This window comes from Chiroxiphia lanceolata, chromosome 18 (assembly GCF_009829145.1).
Source record: "Chiroxiphia lanceolata isolate bChiLan1 chromosome 18, bChiLan1.pri, whole genome shotgun sequence".
Lineage (NCBI taxonomy): Eukaryota > Metazoa > Chordata > Aves > Passeriformes > Pipridae > Chiroxiphia > Chiroxiphia lanceolata.
The window spans coordinates 31,016-45,765 of record NC_045654.1 but is presented as its reverse complement, the minus strand read 5'-3'; the positions used below and the strand labels follow the sequence as shown (position 1 = coordinate 45,765).

Genomic DNA, 14,750 nt, shown 5'->3' with positions numbered 1-14,750 from the left:
TCGTGAGTGGCCAACATCGTGGCCCTTGGTGAATTCAGGAGCATCAGTTGCAGGAGTGGGTGGTCTGACTCTGGCAAAAAGGTCCCCTCCGATATCTATCACGCTGGATACAATGACTGTGAACTGTGCAGTGTCTGTTCTTCCCCTACCTGATGGAGTACAAGCTTTAATAGGGAGAGACATTCTCGCTCAGATGGGGATGGTTCTGACCAACGAACCAGGATCCCCTTTAGCATGACGGCCATTGTCTGGACTTTCCCGATCCCGCTCCAGTGGAAGTCAGAAACACCAGTGTGGGTAGAGCAATGGCCCTTAAAAAGGGAAAGTCTTTTACAAGCACATGCATTGGTGTCAGAGCAGTTACAACAAGGACACTTGCGTTTGTCAACTAGCCCGTGGAATACCCCTATTTTTGTGATCAGGAAGAAATCTGGGAAGTACAGGTTGTTACATGATTTACGTGCAGTAAATGCCCAGATGCATGCGATGGGGGCATTACAACCAGGACTGCCAAATCCAGCTATGATCCCACAAAATTGGTTCCTGCTGATAATCGATCTTAAGGACTGCTTCTTCACTATTGCATTACATGAGCAGGACTGTAAGCGTTTTGCATTCACTGTTCCTGCTATAAACAAAGAAGGACCAGCGCAACGCTATGAGTGGACAGTGTTGCCTCAGGGAATGAAGAATTCTCCCACGCTCTGTCAGCTCTACGTGGATGCTGCACTACAGCCAATCAGAAAATCATGGCCCTCGACAGTTATTTACCATTACATGGATGATTTGTTGTTTGCCCAGCCGACTAAGTTTACAAAGGATCAAAAACAGCAGCTGGTTAATCAGTTGCAGCAGCAAGGCTTAGTCATAGCCACTGAAAAAATTCAAGAATCCAGTCCCTGGCATTATTTAGGGTGGCAGATCACGGACTCTGTCATTCGACCTCAGAAATTGTCCATCAATATAGAGATTGCCACCTTGCATGATGCTCAGAGACTCTTAGGAGACTTACAGTGGCTGCGTCCAGTAGTGGGAATACCTAATGAGTGGCTAGAACCCCTCAGACCGTTATTAAAGGGTACAGACCCTTCAACAGCAGTGATTGTCACCCCGGAACAGCGAAACCTCTTACATCAGATTGCGGCCAGTATTGCTGATCATGTCACACATCGACGGATAGAGGGTGTACCTGTCAATCTTACAATCTTGGCAGGAGAAAAGCATTTTATGGGAGCCCTCACGCAGCAAAAAATAAAAACGGGGGACAAACAAAAGCGGTTTGCAACATCAGCTAAAGAGCAACAAATTGTATTAGAATGGCTGACAACATCCTTGCAACCATGCAGAACAGTCCAGGAAAAGATTCGGACTTTATCAGAGCTCATCATAAAAGGCAGAAGCCGGATTGTGCAAGCGACCGGGTCAGAACCACATGAGATACAAGTGCCAATAAGACAGGAGGACTTGGACTGGTATTTAGTCCATTCTCCCGAGCTGCAAGGAGCATTACTTGTGTCAGATGCCATCATCAACATCCGTCCTTTGCAGTCACCGACGCTAGCCTGGATGGCTAACCAGGCGTGGCTGCAAATTCCAAAGCGATCTGCGACACCGCTTCAGAATGCAGTCACCGTATTCACTGACGCTGGAAAAAGATCGCAGCGTGCCGTAGCCACCTGGAGGCACGAAGGGCGATGGCATCAACACTTCCTAGATGCTCAATTAAAGGACTCTTTACAAACATTAGAGCTCGCAGCTGTTGTGTGGGCATTGTCTCACTGGCTAGGTCAAGCACTTAATGTGGTTACAGACTCGATGTATGTTGCAGGAGTGGCTAATCGAATTGAAGATGCTAGCATTAGAGAAGTTAAGAATGCCAGACTCATGCAACTACTACAGCAACTTCACAAAGCTATTGCTTGCCGGTCAGCCAGATACGCTGTGTTACACATCAGAAGTCATCAATGGAATATAGGACTGGGAGAAGGAAATGCTAGAGCAGATCGTCTAGTGTCAACAGTAACAGAAGCACCTATATCTCCTTTCCTGAGAGCACGTGAGGCTCATGCTGTGTATCACCAAAATGCAAAAGGTCTCAGTCACTCATATGGACTGTCAATCGAAGATGCCAGAGCGATAGTGAAAGCATGCCCTATTTGCAGTTGGCAAAATAAAGGAGTAGGCCTCGGAGTGGGAGTTAATCCCAAAGGACTAAAAGCTAATGAGTTGTGGCAAATGGATGTCACACATGTTCCTGCTTTTGGTCGACTGAAATACATGCATGTGTCAATTGACACCTACAGTCACTTTGTATGGGCTACACTGCAACCAGGAGAGAAAGTCCAAGATGTGAAGCGTCATCTGACAGATTGCTTTGCTGTCATGGGTGTCCCTAAAACGCTGAAAACAGATAATGGGCCTGCTTATGTGAGCAAGATTCTGGGACAATTCTTGCAGCAGTGGGACATAAAGCATGTTACGGGCATAGCTCATTCACCTACTGGACAAGCTATAGTAGAGCGAATGAATGGAGCAATCAAAAGCTACCTTGAGAAATACAGAGACATCAGAGATGCCCGAGAAAGAGTCAGCAAAACTCTTTTTGTCCTTAATCATCTGTGTATTTTCGGGGATGATTCAGTGCCTCCTATCGTCAAACATAATCAGAAAGAGCAGGTGTCAAAAGGACCACCCATGAGGGTTCATTATCGGAATCCTAAAACCGGGATGTGGGAAGGTCCAGCAGAAGTCATCTTTATAGGGCGAGGCTACTTCTGTGTGTCTACTTCTACAGGTACCCTGTGGGTTCCCAGTCGTTGGGTCAAGCCAGCGGTTGAGAGTCCTGAAGGACGGAGAGGAGAGACACCTGCGGTGCCTGCAGCCCCACCTAACCTCGGACCACCACCTCCAGCCTCTTCAACACCTGATTCCCCTGCACCTGCTGATGAGGGAGACACTGGAGCAGCATCTGAATTAGCTGAGTAACTGTACACAGAGGAACTGCAAGACTTAACGTGCCCAGACTTGATTTACTGTTTTTATGTATTGGGATAGCAAAAATGTTAAGATCTCTGTTTATTTCATTGTACAGCTGTGTAATAAGTTTTCTTCTTTTCAGAGGTATGATTGCCAATGTTGAGGCTCTTCCCACCATTGACCCTCGAAAAAACATGTGGGTCACCTGGGCAAATCAAACAGGACAATCATCCTTTTGTTTGTCTTTAGCATCTGCCTCAGATCCTTTTCGCACTTGTTTATTTGGTATGCCTTTTAGTTCCGTGTATAGGTTGAACTTAGTGTTTACTGGTTGGGTTTCATCGTCGTGTGAGAGTGAAACAGTTATCTCTAATACATCTGCGTGCATTATAAAAGCTCTCAATACCTCTTTACCCCAGAGTCCCCAGGAGTTAGACTTAATGGGATCACTGTCTGTACGTAATACAAGTGATAATGGGACTCAAACTTGTTTTATGCTGGGAACATTTCATTCTAGGTTAAGTGCACAACAAAGCCATGATTTGTCTAGATGGACCAATGTCACTTCACGTACCCCAGGGTTTAACTATAAAAATGTAGGAGACTATTGTGGCACTAACAGTACTAACAACCAAAGCCTTGGAGCGTATGGAGCTGAAGTCAAACCTTCCTCGCCAGGTATTTGGGTTAACAACACTGCCCGTGCCTTACCACCAGGTGTATTTCTTATTTGTGGTGACAGAGCTTGGCATGGCATTCCTGTGCGTGCCTTCGGAGGACCCTGCTATTTAGGGTCACTCACGCTGTTATCCCCATCCTTTTTACAACTTGTTAATCTAACTTCATCACGCAGACAAAAGAGGAGCCTAAGCCAACTTTCCTCAGATTGTGATGACAAGGTAGAGCTATGGGGTAAGACAGCTACTGTCTTTGGATCTATTGTCCCAGGTGTAGGCACAGCACAAGCATTAACATCTGTTCGCAAACTTGCATGTTGGGCTGTCAAACAATCAAATGTCACCACCCGAGTAATAGCAGAACTTGCACAAGACGTTAGTAGTTTACGTCATGCTGTCCTACAAAATCGAGCTGCTATTGATTTTCTGTTGCTGGCACAAGGCCATGGCTGTAAGGACTTTGATGGTATGTGCTGTTTTAATCTTTCAGATCATAGTAACTCCATACATAAACAACTGCAATGGTTAACAGATCACACAAAGAAAGTGACAGTAGCAACTAGTCCTATAGATTCATGGCTTCAATCTGTCTTTGGTTCTATGTCTGAATGGGCTCTAAGTTGTATTAAGGAAGGCCTCCGATGGGTATTGACAGTTATTGTAATCTTAGTAATAACTCGTGTTGCCTTTTCTTGTATTACCAGGCGTATAAATGCTACGACAAGGAAAGCATTGTTGGCCCAAAATAAAAACGGGGGAAATTGTAGAGGATTTGGTTAGAAACGCGAGGACATATGAGCATGGCTAAGGCCATGTATGAGCTGCTAAAGTCTGACTAGGCCCGTGAGAACTCTGAGATAGCAGGGCCATGAGAAAGCAGCAATGTCCTTGGGCATTCTAAATTGGGCTGAAAAACAGGAGCTTGGCATTAACAAAACAAAGACCCTTAACGAGCCACCTGTGTAAACAATGAAAGGCAATTGAGATGATATCACCACCTAACTGTGTACCAATAAGGAGCCTAATCTTGTAATATTCATGAGCCCATTATAGAGTGTATATTAAGCTACTGTCAATTTTCAATAAACGAAGTCCCTGGATTCTTACATTAAGGTGTCCGGAGTTTCCCGTCGCGACAGTTGACAGCATACCAACTATCCTGCACTGGAAGAGATCTAGGAGGGGTAGAAGACACAGCCATGGACTAAATGAACTCAACAGACATCTTGGAGGGGTGACCACTGACTATGGAAATGATACCTCTGCTTGTGTACATATATATAAATGTATATTTATATAGTGGGAAGGTATAGGATCTGGGCATGACTTTGATGGTATAGAATAAGGGTTAGGCCATGAGCAGCTGCTCTAGTTCTGGCCCAGATCAGTGGGAAGGCATGTGGCCAAGACACTGTGTTATTCAATAACATTCATGTCATTTTCAGGAGTGGGGGAAAGAGATTTTCTCTCAATTCCAAGAAGAAGGGGTGTGGTTTCTGGTCGGGAGCAAGCATGGTGGCTGCAGTGGTCTGGCATAGGGTCCTTCCACCACTCTTTTATTGTCCCAGGCTTGCTGAGCATTTTGCATGTAAACCGCCCTCTCTGAACACTTTCTTTATTAGTATTCTTGCTGTTATTGTTCATTTTCTTATCTCGTTGTTTGCAGTAAAATTGTTCTTGCAGCAACCTGTAACTTTCACCTTTTTGTGCCTCTAGTTCTCAACTCCACCCCTGTAGCTGGAAGGGGGAGGGGAACCGGGGGGAGCAAGAGAGTGGTGTTGGGTTTGGGAATATTTCGGGGGGGGGTGGCACACTAAACTGGGGAGTGTCATTCCTAAACCATGAAAACGTGTTTCAGACACAAGCTAACAGAATACAGAATCAGTCTCACGCTTGAGAATCCACCTTCCAAATTACACTGTTTCCATCTTGAGGTAGGACTCCCAGCTCGGTCCTACCAGCACATCTGCTCTCACAGTCACCAAGACAAAGACAAGCAAAGTGTAGAGGGCGTGTCCCAGGGGCAGAGAAATCAAGGGACATGCGCAGGGACAGACAACCCCATTGGTTAAGAAGGTCACATGGTATCTGGGTATATAGGGAAGCACCGAATTCAAATAAACTCTCTTTGATTACCACCTCGGAAGAGCATACATCTTTCTTTATCATACAAATGACCAGCATGTTACACATGGTGCACCCGAACATGGGATTTAGAACCTATATTAGGATAGTTTAGTATATCCTGAATCAGGCAGAAAACTCGGTAAACCCTGGTTATCGTATCGATTATTTGGATAATCGATAATTTGGGCTTTTAACTGAAAAAAAAAAAAACACAAGACGTCTGTAAATCCGTTGTCTCAGTAGCATATGAGAAACGGGAATTAAAATAGTGAGCTCAAAAATATTAGGGAAAGTGCACAGGAAAAAAGAAGAAAGAAGAAAAGAAAAAGCCGACATCAGGGCACCTGGAGAGAGTGGAGTAGGGCCAACATTTCTCAGAGTGGTGAGTGAGCTGAGAAAGCGGCGATACCAGCTAATACCATGGCCGAGGTTGCTCCCTGGGAGGCTGCAAGCCCCTGTGGCTCGAAAAACTCAAGCAGCGGAGCACGCCGAACCCTGCAGGGAGCCCCACCGCCTGCCACGGCTAAGCTGTGTGTGCAAAAGCGGTGTCGCTGCTGCCCGAAACACTCCCCGGACCACCGCGAGACCCCCGCGAACCCCACACCGGCTTTCCGCCCAGCGGAAAGCACTGCAACTCCACGCAGCCTGCAGCCCCCGCCCACGTCCGCCCACCGCCCCTGCCGGCCCCCCGCGCCACGTTCCAAACTGCGCGGGACCTGCTGAATCCGAGCCAAATGTGCGCCGCTGCTGCCGCCGCCGCTGCCAGAGCCGCGCTAGGACACTGTGTACCACCCCGCTGCCCTTCCCCCCGCGCCTGCCGCAGTCTGCAATGGCGGGGAAACAGTTAAGCCATGCTTGTGCCGCTGGCCGCCCCTCCCCCCACACACCTGCCACCGCAGGGACCCCATGCCGGACACACCGGGACTGCCGCAGAACGAAACCCAGTGCCGCCTAAACATTGCCCGCACCGCCACACCACGACCTCCCACCGCAGTGCCGGAACCCCCGCACTGCCCAGCAGACCGGGGGAGCCCCGGAGCCGCCTTCTGCCGACCCGTGCCTGTCTGTAACGACAACGCAACACCTCCACGCCGAGGAGAAACCCACCAGGAGCAGCGCAGACCATGAAGGAACCTCCCACCGCTTTCCCACTGCTTGCAGCTGCTGGAGCCGCGCTGCAGCCTGCACCGCCGTCATCCACCACCGCCCCCAAGCCAACGGAGCCAACGGAGAGCCCCACCGGACACAGACGGAGACACCGAGAGGAAAAAAGCCACAGAGAACCAGCAGACCCAGAAACTGAAAGTAAACTCAGCAGCCAAAGAAAGAACTCCCAGCCACGTGGGTCTACAGCACCGAGACTAAGGTAAACATGGGAGGCTTTGTCTCCATGGAAACCTCACGAGACATTGAAACATTAACTTTACTGCTAAAATCTTACCACATTCAAACTACAAAGGCAGAGTTACCAGAATTAATAAGATTTGTTAGGTCTACACACCCCACACTCCCACTAACAGAAGTGTTACATTTAAACACATGGGAAACACCGGGACACATTCTAAACCAAAGGACCGAGGCAGGCAACTGCAGAACTTGCAACATAGTACCAGTTTATACAGGGATAATGTCAGCCCTCCACAAAGCACACGAGCAAACGAAACAATTAACCCACATCTCACCCCAACCCTCCCCCTTCCCCCCCTTCCCCCCCTTCCCCCCCCCCCCCCCCCCCCCCCCGCTCACACTGCTAGCAGCAGCACAACCCCTAGGCATAGTAACAGAAATATACGAGATGTACTGAGAGAGCTGTTCGTGAGTTAAGTTGAGGGTCAGGAGCCAAAAGCCACGGGAACACAGGTCGCTGGGAGAGAACAGAGCCTGAAATGCGGGATCCCAAACCATGGGATCAGTGCACAGAGTTCTGTTACAGTGATGAGGGGGGTAACCCAGCCCCTCTGCCCCCCCACGCTGAGAATGAACAGCGACTGGGCTGTGTCTCGGACTGGGCGCAGCCATCCTGCCCACCAAATGGACCGGAAGCCGATCTGTCTCTTCCGACCCCAACGCTGCCCTGCCCCTCCTGTAGACATGAGGGGGAAGAAAGCCCCTCCCCCACACCGCCTCCGCCACCCAGCACCACCCCCCCCACAGGGAACCGGGCTCACTGGAACCCCAGGGGGGGAGGCAAAGGGGGATGAGGAGGAGGGACCACGGATGGTTCCAGCGGGAGGGAGCAAGGAGGCAAACAGAGGAAGGTCAACTAACGAGTGGGAGCAATGTCAGTATGAGGCATTTCGAGTGGGAGGCTTGAAGGATATTCAGGTATGCTCAATCGATACTAGCCAACGTCAGCCCCCTCAATTTCAGCCTCTGTCATGTGAGGCTACGGAGAAATAGAGGCAGTCGGTAAGAGGTGCTGGCATGTCCTTAACCAATACTTTCAAGTATTTGGAGACATTGAGTTCCATCTATTTTTTCACCCCACATGACTGGAAGAATCTAATGAAATTAGTTCTTAATAACACTCAATATATAGTCTGGTTAGCTGACTTTCGGGAAAATTGTGCTAAGTATGCAACTAACACCCAAGCAGGCATAACAACAAACCAATTAACCAGAGAGGGAAATTACAGCATGGTAGATGCCAAATCAGTCTTTCCCCAGGAAATGTACAGAGTAATAGCCAAACAGGCCTTGAAAGCCATGAAAAACCTTCCCACTACAGACCAAGATAGCAACCTGTCCCCTACAAAAGTGTTACAAGGCTGTACTGAACCAAATTCACAATGTTTTGATCAACTGCAATCTACTTTAAACAAGCAAGTTGAGTACAATAAAACCAGTGTTGCCATGGGATTTATGGTGCTGAAAAAATCTCCCGGAGCAGTTCATTAGGGGTGAGATAAGAAAGGGTTTCTTTTGCCAAGGCTAAAGATGTTATAAGACGCGAGTCGGCTGTGCCTGATACGTTACATTTTCTAATACCATCCATCCAATCCCAAATGTGTCCACCCTGTGGCCTTTACTCTGGTCCGCCCCGGGTCCACCCCCTGAAAATGGGTCTGGGGTGTATTTTGGGACCCTCTGTTCATCCCATCTTCACCATCATCAGAGCACAAAGGGTACATTGTCACCCAGTTTTTGACCGTGTTCTGTGGTTTAGGCCCTGATGTGCTGTTCTGCCAAAAATCTAGGCCTTGCCTTGACAAAAGACTAAACATTTCTGCTGTAGTCAGGGGTAGGAGTGATATAGGGAGCATAGAATGGGGTAAGAGGGTTAAGGAATGTGTAAACTAAGGGTGCTAGAGGGAAAGGGAAAGGGACAAGGGACAAGGGAGGGAGGGTTGCTGCTTTTAAAATCTACTTATAAAACTTACAAGGCTTAGAAAAATAAAAACCATTAGGGGCTTAAGGCATCACCAGAGAGATACTGTATAGGCAATTGGTTTTTAAAAAGGCAAACACAGGCTGTGAAAGAGCTTTACAGGCCCTTCCTGAAGGGGAGAGCTACAGCATTGCTGAGCTGGTTCGACCCTATGAAAGAGTTAGCTCTGTGGAGCACCAATCTGCCCCTCTTGCAAGTTGTAGCAAGAGGTTGGACACAGAGCTAGTTGTGTTAGATGTGGTGACCCTGACCACTCTCAAAGGGATTGTCTTTGGAGACCCTTAGCAGCAACATCCCACAAGTACCTAAACAGCAGGGAATGGGCTGAGTTATACCAGGGGTGCCGTGAGCGAGGCAAAAGCCACGCCATGAACATCGTGTTGCTTGCTGCCGTGCTGTTCGCTATCCTCCTCTTTGCCACCTGCTTTCACAAGCAAGAGAGGAAGCAGCTTGAGGCAAGCCACAATGTGTCAACAACCAGCCCCAAAAATACCCCTGTATTCTGCACCCCCAAGAAAGGTGAGAAGTGGAGAACACTGCAAATGTTAAGAGCAGTAAATGCAGTCACAGAGCTTATGGAAGCATCGCAGCTTGGACTTCCCTCACCTGCTATACTCCCAGCAAATTGACCACTAGTGGTAATTGATTTAAAGGACTGTTTCCTTACCATCTCCCTATACCCTGAGGACACGCCAAGGTTTACCTTCCATCATGGCCTTGAACAATACACAACCCATGCAAGGCTATTGCTGGGTTGTCCTTCCTCAGGGGATGCAAAACAGCCCGACGAGAAATCAAACAGCTATCATGCACCATCATGTAGATGACATACTAATAACCGCGGCCACAGGAAATGAACTGCCATTTACTCTTACTGTTCTAACCAAAGCTGTCTAAGATGCAGGGTTACAGGTTGCTCCAGAGAAGATCCAACCATCACAACCCTGGACTTACCTTGGATGAGAAATCATGCAGCCAGAAACCTCTCCACAGCCACTGCAGCTCGAGGTAAAAGACAATTTAACTTTACATGAGTTGCAAAAAATTCTAGGAGCCATCAGCTGGTTAAGGTCTATTTTAGACATAACCCCAGAGGGGCTATACCCTCTATTTGAGCTGCTAAAGGGGAACTCCAATCTAACGTCTAACAAGTCTCTGACAGCAGAGGCAAAACAGGCGTTAGACATTTGTGCCAAGGCAATAGAAAGCAGACAAGGCAGAAGGAGAAATCCTGAACTGCAAATCTGCCTGCCCCTTGTTCCCAGCAGGTACCAGCCATTCGCAGTTTTGTTTCAGTAGGATCGGATTGACAAAGACCCACTGTGAATTCTAAGTGGTTGTTTCTGCCCCACACACCACCTAAAACTGTGTGAACTACTAATGAGATGCTTCCCAAACTTGTCATTAAAGGTAAAAGACAATCACAAGAACTAGACGGAAGAGGTCCTGCCACCATCTTCACCCCAGCTGCAAAGAGAACTTCGATTGGATACCAGCTGAGGGTGCAGAATTCCAGGCTGCCCTGGCAGGTTTTAACGGTGACATTTCAATCCATCTCCCTAAACACAGAATGTGGGCAAAAATTGGTAGTTTACCTTTAAAAGCCACAACCAGATGCAAACATGAACCAGTGAAAAGCCTCACGGTTTTCACAGAAGCATCTGGAAAAACATGAAAAGCTGCAATGACTTGGGTAAATCCTGACACAGGACAATGGGAACGAGAGGTACAGACCATGAACCAGAGTTCTGTACAGGTTCTGGAACTGGCTACCATTCCATTGCCTTGGGGAAATTTTCTGAACGACCTATTAATATTGTTACAGATTCCTTTTATACTGTAAAGTTAGTCTCCCTTCTCGAGAGTTCGTTTCTTCAAGATATTGTTAACTCTCATCTGTTGTTTGAAATGCGTTCTGTTTTGTTTCTTGTGAATCATAGAAGGTTTGATTTCTATATAATGCACACAAGGTCACGCACTGACATGCCAGGACCAATAGCTGAAGGGAACCGGGAGGCTGACAGAGCAGGTACGTTTAACACCATACCTAGAGTCTTAGAGCAAGTGAAATTGTCTCACTCATTTTTCCATCAGAACGCACGTTCTCTGAAGAGACAATTCCAGATAACACTCAATCAGGCTCGAGACATAATCATGTCATACTCAAACTGTCAGAAAATCATACCCATGCCATCTCAGGAAGGTGTTAACCCCAGAGTGTTAATGGCAAATGAGATTTGACAAACAGATATCACACGCATCTCCGAATTTGGCACGTTAAATATGTACATGTAAATGGATACACATTCCCAATACATAACCTCCACAGCACATGCAGGGAAAAGGCCAAGGATGTCATTAGGCACTGGTTCAGTTGTTTTGCTACCCTTGGTACCCCAAAACAGATCAAGACTGATAATGAACCAGCTTTTATCTCAGAAAAAGTAAGAAATTTCCTGTCAGAATGGAGAATTTCACGTCACAGGTATCCCACACTTACTAACTGGACAAGTAATTATTGAGAGGGCACATCACACCCTGAAGCGCATGTTAGATAAACAAAAAAAAAGAGGGGAATCTGTGTAGCCCGCAAGAGCATCTGTGGAAAGCCACGTATGTTATAAATTTTTTAAATTGTGACAGTGCTGAAAGAAGCAGGTACGAAAACCAGCACAAGTCTCAGGATCTCGCCTCCCCCAAACCACTGGTCACGGAGAGATTTAATTTCAGGGCAGTGGACAGGACTGTTAGATCTCGTCACTTGGGGACGAGGCTATGCTTGAGTGGCTACAGGAAAAGAGCTTAAGTGGATTCCTTCAAGGTGTGTAAGACCCTACTTAGGTACACAACCACAGCAGCAAGAACCAGAGTAACGCAGAAGTTAGATATGTTTCAGGTTTACATTAAGAGACAACCAGTGTGGTAAAAAGCAGTCTGTAAAAAATCTGTGAATGTGTGTGTGATGAATGGAATGACAGCCATCAGTGAATGAGACGTGAATGAATAAGAGAGTTGTTTGACTGGACAAATGTATGAAACACAAAAACACCTCATAAAATAACACTACCTCCGCCACATGGTCACTTTAAGAGAATTTAGTTTTGCTAAGCTTAGCCTGTTTCTTAAATAAAGTTCAACTCCCCAGTTATTTAAAACCCTCAGATTAATAAAGATTATAAGTTTGCACAGTTAAGATAAGGCCTTTAGGTTAATAAAGTTATTTCTCCAAGTTGCACTACCCTTTAGGAGTGCAAGAAAGTTTTATAAGATTTACCATAGAGGTATAAGAGACCAAGCAAGCAATGTGCTGGGTCATTGCAAGCTTTGGTAGTTTACAATGTACTGTTCTGATTGTTTGCATTATTGTTGTTGTACTGTTTTTGTGACCTTCTTAAATAGTAAAGAAGGGGGTGATGTAGGGGGTATGTCCCAGGGGCAGAGAAATCAAGGGACATGCGCAGGGACAGACAACCCCATTGGTTAAGAAGGTCACATGGTATCCGGGTATATAGGGAAGCGCCAAATTCAAATAAACTCTCTTTGATTACCACTTCAGAAGAGCATACATCTTTCTTTATCATATAAAGGACCACCATGTTACAGCAAAGAGTGATAGCTCCTTCTGGTACCTTTAGTTTCCTCCTCATCTTCAGAGGGTTCACTCCCATTTTCAATCAGCCTCTCAGACTCAGCTGAACCAAGAGCAAGATAATATACCACTGGCTCTGATCCTCCCTTCTCCAGCTCCTCTGTCAAAGAGTCCACATGAACCCAAGCCCAAGTGGCCACCTGAGACTGGTTCTGGAGAACCACCACCAACTCCTGGAATAGCTACATCTTCCAGCTGTTGAAACTGAAACCAAGCAGACAAGCTGTGAAGGCAGACACAGAAGAGCTAGTAGTGACTTTGAATTCAAAGATATCACTTTCAACAATGTAAAAAAATAAAAATCCCTTAAGGAGGAGTTAATTTCACACTCACCATGAGCACTGAGAGTGACTCAAGGCTTCTCAAGATCTTAGTCTTCCTCTTGCTTTTTTGCAACTTATGTTTAAAAAGTACTTTAAAGAACAAAACAACATTAAAAAGAAAAAAATGTACAAGTTAAAGGTGACAAAACTCATAACTAAACCTGAAAAGAATCAGATTTGTCATTAAACAGATGTTCAACAGCCTGTTTCTGTAATTGGATAAACCTCACTCCTTTCTTACACCCTGATGGGATGGAGGGGATGTAACCAGGAGAATAGGCAACTTCATTCAGACATTCACTCTAAAAGCACAGAATTACATGTTCACCCAACACAGGGAACAGCTTGCTATGCTCCTTTCAGCACAGACAAAGAAATAATCCTATTCATCGTGAATCATTCTCTGTCCAGAACAGTAAGTTGAATGAAACAAACAAGCTCAAGTTCCAAAATTCAGATGACAGCTCCCCATCTGACACTGCTGTCCCAACCAACACTGGCAGTGCATGAACACAGGCCAGCTGAATCCAGTAGTAAGGCCTGACATCAGACTTTTTTGCTGCAGGACTTCAGGTTTCCTTGGCCCCCAGCTATTCATCCCTGAACAACTCCAATGAAAAACTTTCTCAAGAATCAAATGAAGATGTGTTTAAGGATCAACTCATTGTGACTCTGGAAGTCTCTACAACACTTCAGTTGAAATGGTACAGTGCTGTTTGAGCTTCATCTCCAGACTTGTAGCCAATGAAGCCAAATTTCTATAACTTGCCATCTTTGGTGATTTTCAAGCAACAATCAGTCAGCATGCCAAAGGTAGTGAGCAAGTTCTGAGGGCCATCTTCCTTTTCCTGGTAAATGATAGGAAGAAAAATCAACCATGGACTACAGTTAGAGAGAGGCTTTGTGTCCAAACCAAAAGTTTTTCTGACTTCAGAAGTGCTGCAGAAACCACACCGTATCATGACAACACTGACAAAAACCCCTACCTCAGCCACCAAAACACCTCATCAACACCCCAAATCCATTACACCTACAGATCTCCAGCAGCAAGACTTCTGCAGCTAAAGGGTGCATCCAGCACCCGGGCAGCCCAGGATCCTGCGGCATTAACCTGACACAGCCAAGTACTCTGGTCAGCCCCCAGCACATCAAGATAAAAAAGAGAGTTTATCACCTTTGGAAAAAAGGGCAGGCAATTCAGAAAGTGTTTAAGGATGTCGCTAAGTCATGTAGAAAGAAAATGAAAATGGCAAAAGCAAAATCTGAACTTACTCTGGCCACTTCCGTAAAGGATAATAACAAGTGTTTCTATAAATACATTTATAGCAGAAGGAGGAGCAAGGAAAACATCCATTATTTATTATATGCAGGGGAATATAGTTACTAAAGATGAGGAAAAGGATGAGGTACTTAACACCTTCTTTGCCTCGGTTTTCAACAATAAGACAGGTTGCCCTCAGAACAGCTGACCTCCTGAGCTGGTAGACAGGAACGGGGAGCTGAGAAGTCCTCCTGTTATCCAGGAGGAAGCAGTTAGTGACCTACTGAGCCACTTAGATGCTCACAAGTCCATGGGACCAGAAGGGATCCATCCTGGGGTGATGAGGGAG

The 14,750-nt window shown here is 46.4% G+C and overlaps 1 long non-coding RNA gene across 1 annotated transcript; it reads left to right on the top strand.

Moving 5' to 3' along the window:
- The first annotated feature begins 4,208 nt into the window (after positions 1-4,208).
- On the top strand, positions 4,209-14,199 carry LOC116795902. Its single transcript, XR_004360200.1, has 3 exons — positions 4,209-4,482; positions 13,954-13,956; positions 14,188-14,199. It is a non-coding gene; the product is annotated as an uncharacterized LOC116795902 (long non-coding RNA).
- The last annotated feature ends 551 nt before the right edge of the window (positions 14,200-14,750 follow it).